The sequence below is a fragment of the Apus apus genome, chromosome 2, assembly GCF_020740795.1.
Source record: "Apus apus isolate bApuApu2 chromosome 2, bApuApu2.pri.cur, whole genome shotgun sequence".
In the NCBI taxonomy this organism is placed as follows: Eukaryota; Metazoa; Chordata; class Aves; order Apodiformes; family Apodidae; genus Apus; species Apus apus.
In genome coordinates this window covers 135,447,974-135,457,277 of record NC_067283.1, presented here as the reverse complement: position 1 = coordinate 135,457,277, position 9,304 = coordinate 135,447,974, and positions in this window count along the sequence as shown.

The window sequence follows — 9,304 nt, the reverse complement described above, 5'->3', positions numbered from 1 at the left end:
GCAGGAAGTATATTATGGAAAAATCTTAATACACATTTAGGCATTTAGTTACTTTCAGGGAAGTCAAGATCAAATGCTTCATATATGATTTTAATATTGCTATATTTGTTTATTTACAACTTACAGTTGCCTACAGCTTTCCAACTATCCAGCTGGTACTCTGGAGATACCTTCACAAACGTGGTCCCTTGACCTGTGGCAAAAGGCATACAAAGTTCTCTAAGAGCTGGCTTTTGGAATAGGTCTGGTTATATGGAAACCCATAGCTTGCTGCTGTTGGCTCTTTAAAGGAGAGCAGGCAGGAGCCTCTGTCATGAACAACTCAGTTTGTGGAAGGGCTCCCCAGACTTCTTGTCTTTGTCCCCAATGGAGGCTGCACTGATGGTATTCACAGAATGACTGTGGCATTTGCAGATACTTGGTTTGAAACTGAACAGTATCACATCTCTCAAGAGCTGACACACTTAGAAAAAACAGTTGAACTGTATTGAACTGTTGTTGTATGTATGTAGTCAACATAAAGGAAGGTTGAGTGGCCTTGTTCTTGGTTGAGCTTCACCTGTAAGTACAGTGTAAGTATTACCTAGTTTTAGATAACTTTTATTTGTGCAAAAAGTTACCTTGGTGTCACCAGGTTAATCTGATACCTGGAATAATAAGATGAACCAAAATATTGGATGTGAACTCCATTGCCTTACCCTTTTGTACATGACGTGAGTTTAGAAAAGTCACAGGTCTGACTTTTTAGAGTTCAGTATAGGCTTTTCCTTGTATTTAAAAAAAAAACAAAACAGAAGTTAAAATACATATGATCATTGCATTTGGAACGTGCTGCTCCGTTTCTAGAATAACTGAGTCTTTTGTCCTAGAATTTAAGAATTGAGATTGGTAGAGAAGGTGGGTAGGATGACCTTTAACCTTGTAAAAGTAGATAGGGACATGAGTCATCATTCTAGAATGGAAAGTTAGTATCTTGTTATAATAGGTAATAAAAATTAGAATCTGATTAAGAACAGGAAGAAGGGAAAAATATGGAGGGCAAAGGTTAATGAGGCTTTCTTAGGGAGAACTTAGTATATCCCTCAATTACCACTGAAAAAAGTAACAATTACTTCTTTAATACATGAAATCACTTGTCAAAAGGAAAAAAGCAGTATTGAAATACATTTACAAAACAAAGGGCTACATTCCAGTCTGGAAGCAAGGCAAGTTGGCAGACCATGACTAAAAAATTCCTTTGGGGATGTTGGATCCACTTTTAGAAAGGGAAGACCATAGTTCACTCTATAGTACATGTGATTCTGTCTCTTAGAAAGGCTTTAATGAAGATGTTGCCTGCTTCCATTACTGAAAGGATTTGACTTTCAACTTGAGTGGTAAACTACTTTAAACATTTTAAATTTAAGCTGTATGAAATAATGTGACCTGAAAATGCTTCTTTTAAAAATCCTTTATCCAACTATTTAAGAAAGTTTTTGAGTTAATAGGGTTCTGTAAAGTTCCTCCATGTACCTGGATAATTCAAGGTATTACTGAAAATTAAAAAGCACATAATCAAATGTGGACTGGTGGAATTTGGCAGAATAAATATTTTACTCTTCTGCCTTTACACGCAAAATGTGAAGGCATCTTTACATAGAAGGTCATTGGATTTTTTTTGTGTGGTGGCTTTGTTTGTTGTTTTGTTGTTTTTTTTAAGGCAGCTTTATTCTTTTGGGATCTAAGCTGATCTTTTAAATGTTGAAGAAAGTTCACTCCTAACTCTTCCTTCATTCCTCTACTAGAGTGATCTGCAGTATTTGTTCATGAAAAAAATTCCTCTACTGAATGATCAGCCTTCTCTATTACAAGCTTATTTTCATGTATTTTCAGTCTTTGTTCTGACGTTGAAGACCCTCTTAAAACGTGGGGGTGTTGCTTCACCCGTGGTGCATGACCCATTCTGCAATGAAGTCTCCTGTTTGGTCAAGCAGAAAGGGCTCACGGGAGCCTTGGATTTGCAGTACAAAATGTTCTTTCTGTGGGAACTCCCACAGTGCTTACAGACTGAATTACAGAGCACAGGCTGAAGGGGCAAAATGTGAGAGAGGCATGCCTTTTACTCACCCTGCCTTTTGCTTCAGGCCCTTTTGGAAGGCAGGAAGCTAGAGTAGCTACACCTGTCAGCAGGTGAGCTGTGCAGCTGGCAGTGCCTGACTGGGTGTGCTTCCTTGTTTCCAGTAGTTCACATCTCAGCTAGATTCTGGCAGGTTGATACTGCCACATTCTGTGTGGATTGATGGAGTAACAGCCCTATGGATAAGAAAATGTATTGAAGTCAAGATTTAGCCAGTATTCCCAATTCTAAGGATTATGGGGTTTTTATGGTAAGTAGCTTTATTTCCTTCCAAGGTGCAGTTAAAAGTTGTTGGGAGATCAGTAATGCCAGCCTTTCTGCAAATAGTTACTCAAAGTTCCCTTTGAAGGAGGGAAAATTGCCTGCTATTGATGTGGTGTTAATGTGCCCCAGAACTCAGGAGAGGAACCTGTTGAAAAAACCATTCTGAACAATTGCTGTAGCCTTTGAGCTATATTCAAAGGCCTTGCATTAATCTTGTGGAGATAACTGGAAATAATTTTTGCCTACCCCACCCTTAGGAAAAAAGTAGTATTTCAAGTCGGCTGTAGTTGTAGGATCTGCTAGTTGTGATGAGTAAGACCCAAGCAAGCTTTTCCACTCTTGCAGTTACAAATTATACAGTAAAGGTTATTTCATCTGTTATTCTTTCCTTCTAATTTAACAAAATCATTTGCTTTAAGGATTCATCTCCTTTATTCTATCTTCTTGTAGCCTAGTCTGAAGTAACAAAAAAACCCCACCACCCAGTTTTTTAAATCTGCCAGGTACCAATTGCCATAACAACTGTCTGCTTTTAAAAAATTCACAAGCATTGACGACAAGAGACACCTCGGATATGAATCCAGAAAATTAAGCCCTGGTCTGTTTTTTACATTGTGCCTCACTGTCCCCAAGCTCTGCTTTTGACAGATGAGTGACAGGAAAGTGCACCAAAGACTTCCTATCCCATGGAATTAATTTTCCAGCTGAAAGTGGAGAAGCTGAGACTGCTCTTCTAGTTACATCTCAGGATGAGAGATCCACCTTGGACTGGTGTGGGTTTACTGGAGCCAGCCCTTTGCATTATCTTTAGGTGTTGCCCAGTTATCTTCCACCTTCTCATAAAGGCTGGCGTGGAGCCTCAGTAGGTGCAAAGCACAGCAGCCTCTCAGTGGGTGCTCGAAGTAGAATGAGCTGTTTCAGACGTGTAGTTTTGCTTTGGAGATGTGAGGGAACATTAGTTGTATTGGTCATCCCGTTTATGCCTGGCTGGTGCAGGACTCTTGGATCATGGGGTGAGGCTGTAGCTCCGCATCCCTTATCCCCACCATTTAGATGAGGGGGGGAACGGTTTTCCAGTGGAATAACAGTTACGAGCAGTGAGGCACATATGGAGTAGGACCAAGTCAATCATCCTACATAGCAAATTGCTTTTTTTAACAATAGAGAGAAAATGGGAATTTCAGATTCTCTTCCTAGGCAAAATACAGCAACAATTATGGCTTGGAAGCCGAAGTTTCTAAGGGCATCAGAGGCTGACGGTGCAAGTTGGATAGTTAGGCTTGGCTGCTCGGGAACCCACATTTCTGGAACATTCAAGGTTCCTACAAAGAGCAGGGCAGTTTTAGACATATTTGGAGAACTTTCTGGTAGAGCTGTTCTACAAAAAATTACATTTTTTAAGGAAGCTTTCTCTAGTGCAGCTGCTGAGGTGGATGCTTAGCCCTACTGGCAGAATCTCCAGAAATGACCAGATTGTAGTGGCTGAAAGTAGCTTTGAAGGAAGCTGAAACATGTGGAGCCCCCAAACACAGCTACTCAATGTAGATCTGGAATGGTGTAATTCATTGCAGACATAGCACTTAATGTGACTCCTGACGGAGGACGTGGGCAAAAAGAAAAGGTTTCAAGGACAGAGCTTCAAATGTGTCATGCCCCAGATTACACATCTGGGGCTTGGCTTTAAAAGGGTTTGGAAAACAGTAAAAGAAAATAAGTAATTTTAACCATAAGCTACCTTTCTTTTGCTTGGGGTTTTTTCTCTTTCTCAAGGTGTGTGTTTTTTATGTTGTGTGTTCTGATTTGTTTTTTTCTGACTGGAGTTGTGCTTCCCTAGAGCGGTGTAGTAAATTATGTTATCGACCAGCCATTTCTTGCCTGACAAGAAGCATTGGGTTTGGTAGGAGGAATTACTCTCTTACTGCCTCGGCTTGCTCCGTCGTTTTTCTTCTCCTTGCTTGTAAGCCTGGTCCATTGTATAAGCTGTGCTGTAAAGCTGGAGCATTTAATCAGGAATCTAGGTTTTTGTGGTGAGTAAAGTGGTGTCTGCATATTGGAAACAATCCTTTACAGTACCACTGCTGCTGTAGATTAGAGGGCTGTCTACATAAAATCTGAATGTCACACACTTGATCTGCCATCACAGCAGAGCATCCCAGGCAGAGTGGCAAGAGTGCATGGGCCCCAGGTGAAGTGTAGGGCAGACATAGCAGCTTGTCAACATGTGTGAATTTGCAAAGCCAAGATCCAAGCTGCTGAGTTTTTTAAGACACTAAAAGAGGAAAGTATTATTTAAATATGAATCCTTACCATGATAAAATAGCCTTCTTCGTAGGAGAGTGTAAAGTTTAGTTCCATTGAGTTACGTCCTTGCATCTAAATTGGATCATTTTGTTTCTTTGCATTGCGAAAGTAGTACTTAAAAATGTTCTAGTCTGGGCTGACTCTTTCTGCAGGCTGTAAAGCCACGCACTGGGTGAAGAGGAAGGCTGATCCCCAACCTTCTGCTGCGAAGCCCAGTGCTTGTCCACCGCACTGGACATTTTTTAAGAGTCTCATTATAGTGTAACCTATAGGGGATAGGTCTCCCCTATAGGGAGAGGGTAACGTTAAGCTGTTTTGCTGTTAATGCTAAGCCATTTAGCATCAGCATATCTAATTCCAACTCCTACTGCCAAAAGAAACTGGAGAACCCTTCTAGGTCAGTGAGCCTGTCTCCAGATTGCCAGCAAGTGGCATTTCACTACGGAGTTCTGACCAAATGCAAGGATGTACCGTTGCCTCCATTGCTCCCACAATGGGACAGCCAGAGGTGATGGGCTGCAGGCTTTGCAGAGAAAACACTCAACCTCAGGAAAACATCTGTGTGTGTTTTGAGACCTGACAGCATTTCTGTACTCGATTTCACTATTCTGTTCAAGGTAGAAAAAGGTCAACACCTTAATGCTGAGATTTCACCCAAGCTAGATGATGTGAGGCATTTCAGTGTAAATCCAGACCATTCACATCCTACATTGGCATCCTGATGTGTGTCCATGAGCAACAGCCATGAAGGGGTGAAGGCTCTTATGCTAGAGTGAAAAATTACTCAGTTACTGAAGAAAAGTGCTTACTTTTTAATAGCAGGAGAAGAGAAATGGAAGTCTGTTTCGTAAAGCAGCAAACATCAGCAGTGAGTGATTTCTTCCAAGACAAAGCAGGTTGATGGTCAATCTGCAATTCTAGCATAGCTTGAACTTTAGTCCTGATCTGCCAAGACATAGGCATGGGTTTTACTTCCTGCCGCCTGTCACTAGTATTAAAGAAGTCTAGTTTTTGTGTAGCAAATTCTATGTAGTATCCATCTTTTACGAGTTTATTTTGGCTTGAGATTCGTGGTGTGCTAAACACCCAACAAAACAGAAGGTTGCACAGCTGGGGCTAGAGAAATAGCTTACTTCTAAACATCAGGGAAGATAAGTGTGTGGTGCTATGTATTCTGGAATATAAATAATTCTTTTACAAAGAATGCAAACATATTTTGGTGAGGTGAGCAAAGAAAACACTGTTAACAAGAGAACAACAAAAGGAAGTAAGGAGACTTGCTGAGAGACATGGAAGTGAGGCAGCAAGAATCTAACCTCAAAACACTTAGGAGATGGCAGGAACCAACTTCTGAGCCAGCCCCTGGAGCATGAGGGTGACAGAGTAGCAGATTCAGTGGGACCCTGCTGCTTTAAAGGACTGGGAAGTGTTTTAAGAACATGGACTTGATACATGAGAATTTTTAGACAGAATGTGACCTACAGAAATATCTGGACTTTTGCAAAATGGGATCAGATTCATTAAATGTGACCTTCAAGGAGGAGAGTTAGGCTTGTATCTTTTTTCCCTGCCCACCTTTTTCTAAATCAGGCATTTATATGTGAAGCATATGTCAGGCCTGCCTTACTTACAAAACAACAATGAGATTTTGATTAAAATTTGGTTTTGGTTTTACTGCTATCTCCAGTAGAAATTCAGTTCACAATTAAGGTCATAAAGGAACCTGTAAAATGAAATAATGATCAGAGTTAAAATATCAAATGCTGCACAGATAAGTGTTTTAAAATAAGTGTCTAATTGATTTTGAGTTTTCTTAACTAAAAAACCTGCCGGTACCTGATGGGCTCAACAGTCTCTCCTTTTCCATTACTGCAGGAGCTCAAATTTATTATCCTGAGGGGCTGGTCAGCAAAGGCAGGTTTTGCTTCAGTGACTGTTCCAGGGATATGATATACAGCAGAAATAATTCTTCCCTTCTCTTGAATCTGCCATGTATGCAAAGCCCAACGTTTTGAATACACTTGTAAAGTAAAATAAAAATCAGACTTGACATTCCCAGTGGCAGCATGTGCAAGCCAAGGACAATCCCCAGCCATCATGTGGGGGTTACCTGCCTGCCACCCACCCGGCTGCATCCTGGCTGCAGGCAAGAGGCAACTTGCTGCCTTACACAGCTCCTGCTGGCAGGAGCAGCTGCCAGGATAGACAAACTGCCTCAGGAAGCCCTGGGTTTCCCAAGGGTGTTAGGCAGACAGGGAGAGATGGGCATGGAATTGGCAAGCAGAAAGTGAAAGGACTGATGGATTTTTCAAAGAGAGAAAGGAAATAGGTCTGATGGTTGGGATGCAGTGGAGGGTTTTTTTATGGTGGGATAAACCTAGTAATAATAGGGGGCAGGAAACTCCAAAGAAGTCCCTTGTTAATATTTTGGTAGTGTTCTGTGTTAGATAGTACTCATGTTCCAAACCCATGGAAATGTAAAGGATGGATCCCAGATGTCTTCCAGTCAAACAGGCTTAATTAGGGATGCTACTAATACCTTGGGACCAATAACCAAAGCAAGTTAAGAGAAGTCGCTGTGCTGGTTTCAGCCAAGAAGTTTTCTTAAGAAGAAACTTTATTCAGACACAAAAAACCAAACCAAACCAAACAAACAAAAAAAACCAAAACAAAAAGTCTAGATTTTCTGTCCTTGAATGTCAAGATTTTTCTTTCTTTTCCTTTCCCTATCAAATGGATGAAGCAAGATAGTAAATTACTGAATTGTCTGTTCACTTTCTTCTGGTAATACCGTTTATATGGTATTAGTTGCAAAATGCAGAGGATGCATCTTCTCCAAATAAGTTCAAATCTTGATGTCTCTGCCCTGTGCCATGCCTGACCTTCCTGCTGTGTTGTTTTCCTGTCTCTGGGAGCACCTTGGCCTGGCAATTCGTGTGTTTAGCCACCGTTGCTGAACATGCCCATGCTCTGAGGGCTGCATCCCCATCTGCCAGTCAATTCTCTGAAACACACACTGCACAAACTAAGTTTCAGGGATGAAGCCATGAAGATGTCCGTGCAGGATGATGCAATGGACACCTGAGTCATTTTTGCAGATTAGCCAGTTAAGGCATTATGGTCATTAAAGCTTTGGAATATGAAAATCTTGTCCAAGGCTCAGGGTAGAATGACAAGTCAACCAGTGAAATGGAGAGACATTTCTGAGTCATCAGGAGAGTATGTGTTTATGGCCATCATCATCATCACTGATGCAATATTCTGAAATGACTCCCTAGAAATTCAGTTCGTTGGAACCTGGGAAGTTGATGTGAGAAACCTCCTTCCCCGGCCTGTCAGCTCCTCCTGCACTTGACAGAGCAGGTGATAAACCTCCAAGGAGCTGGATGGATTCACTGCAGGCGTCCAGGACAGACTAGTGATGACAAAGTTCACCCATCAAAGACCAACCAACAGGCCAGCTCTTTCTCCGGTGCAAGCACACCACTTGTCACTGGTGCCCTCTAGGTTTTGTGGTGTGAGAATAGGAAATTACGTTTTCTTGGATGAATAATGAGGAAGCCTAAACTCTTCTTTGTCCCTGAAAGCTGTCCCTAAGGGTCACAGCTGAAACATTGGTAGAGAAACTCAAGGTGGCTGCCTGCCTTGCTCCTGCTCATATTCCCTGGCTAAGGAATGGACTTCAGTCTGCAGGGCTGCCAGGCTTGACTTGAATTTGTATAAGAGAACTTTTAATTCAAATGTTTGATTCAAACATTTATTATTCAAACAAGAAACTTCAAGATTTAATTTAAACCCTGTAGAAACTCGCAGATACATTTGAGCAAATATAAGCTGAATTTGGAGCAGACTTCTTGTCACACACTGAGCAAATCCTACATTGCATTCTTCCCTAACAAGGTTCCTGGGACAAATTAAAGAATCAAACAAATATCTTTCAAGAGGGAATAAGATGTGCAAGCAAGATGAGCGAGATGACCTTTATTCAAGAAATGTCTGTTACACTCTGCTGATACATTTTTCGTTTAGTTGTTAGCCCTACAGAATGGACTGCAGTACTATTTCTTGTGATGTTGGATCCTCTTTAATTATGTCTTTTCTTTCATGTAGCTTGTGCTAAGGTTTCCAGTTGTGCCATAGACTTAAACTCCTTATGCTATGACCATATGCAACTGAGGACAAAATCCAATTCAAAACAAAACAAAACAAACAACAAACAAAACAAACCAACCCAACAGACCAAGAAGCTATCAGACACTCCAATGCCATTTCAGTGGCATATTACAGCAAGAAGTGAAATCTACATTTCAAAAAAATTAAAATATTCCTTATGTTGTTGCTGGAGAATCAAGTATTTTTGTAATTACTTTCAACAGTAGCTCTTAGGTATCTGACACCCACCTTTCCCTGCATCTCTGGTGGAGAGCCTGAGGATGCTGTGTAGACATCTGGCTATTCTGTAGCTGAGGAAGGAGCACTGAGAGAAAGGTTTGTTCCTTCTCAGAATTGCCAGAAGATGCTGAATTATCTGAGAGAAGAGGGAGTTCTCTTAGCGGATGTTTGTGCTGTTGATAATGGCAGCAAATGTTGAGCTCTGTAGAGGCACACAAAGCACTTGCCCTG